Raw genomic sequence first — 1,008 nt, 5'->3', positions numbered from 1 at the left:
CAATGCCTAAATTCTCGTCACACTCTATACCCACCGAGGAGGATTTACCAAACGGTACTCCTACCCCACAACATCTTACCGGAAACTTTATTGCCAAGTCCGCCTTCATCCAACTAGTTGAGAGGAGCCAATTCGGGGGCATGCCAAGTGAGGACCCTCATTCTCATATGGAAACATTTTGTGATTATTGTGAAGCTATCTCTCAAACGGGCGTGACTCAAGACCAAATTAGATGGGTCTTATTTCCTTTTTCGTTAATCGGCACCGAAAAGCAATGGTTGAAGGGCCTTGATAAGGCCACCCTTGGAATAGATTCTTGGAAGAAGTTAGCTCTCGCTTTCTACAAAAAATTCTACCCACCGGAAAAGACTAATATGCTAAGAGCTCAAATTACGGGTTTTAAGCAAAGGGATGAAGAATCTTTGTATGAAGCTTGGGAGCGGTTCAAAGGTATTTGTCGCTCATGTCCTCACCATGGACTTAGCGAATGGTTTTTAGTGCAACAATTTTGGAATGGTTTATATGAAGATTCGAGGAACATTCTCAATATGGGATCAAATGGAATGTTCACCGAAGTTGATGACAATCAAACATGGAACAAGATTGAGGAAATGGCGGTCCATAATTCGCAATATAGTAGGCCTCGCAAGGCTACTAGAGGAAAGTATGAAGTGGACACCGTTACTCAATTGGGTGCTCAACTTAGTGCTCACATTGACACTATCAACTTGAAGTTTGAACAAGCTATGGCTAGACTTGAGGAAAACTCAAAATCAACAAAGCATCATGTCAATGCCTTGACGGCATCCTCATCAATCCCAAGCGGGATATGTGAGAATTGTGGAACCTTAGGTCATGACTCAAGTGAATGTAGGGGAACAACCGAGCAAGTCAATGCTTTCCAAGCTTACAAAAGTGGCACCCCTTATTCAAATTTTTACAATGAAAACACCAAATTCCATCCAAATCTCTCATACAAAAGCCAAAATGTCCAAAACCCTCAACCAA

General features: G+C 42.1%; 1 non-coding gene across 1 annotated transcript; it reads right to left on the bottom strand.

Annotated features, from left to right (window-relative positions):
* Positions 1–374: 374 nt before the first annotated feature.
* Positions 375–481, bottom strand: LOC141597567 (small nucleolar RNA R71). Its single transcript, XR_012522796.1, has one exon. It is a non-coding gene; the product is annotated as a small nucleolar RNA R71 (small nucleolar RNA).
* Between the last annotated feature and the right edge of the window lie 527 nt (positions 482–1,008).

The sequence above is a fragment of the Silene latifolia genome, chromosome 8 (genome assembly GCF_048544455.1).
Source record: "Silene latifolia isolate original U9 population chromosome 8, ASM4854445v1, whole genome shotgun sequence".
Lineage (NCBI taxonomy): Eukaryota > Viridiplantae > Streptophyta > Magnoliopsida > Caryophyllales > Caryophyllaceae > Silene > Silene latifolia.
Note: the sequence above shows the minus strand (reverse complement) of the source record. Positions and strands in the feature narration are given on the sequence as shown.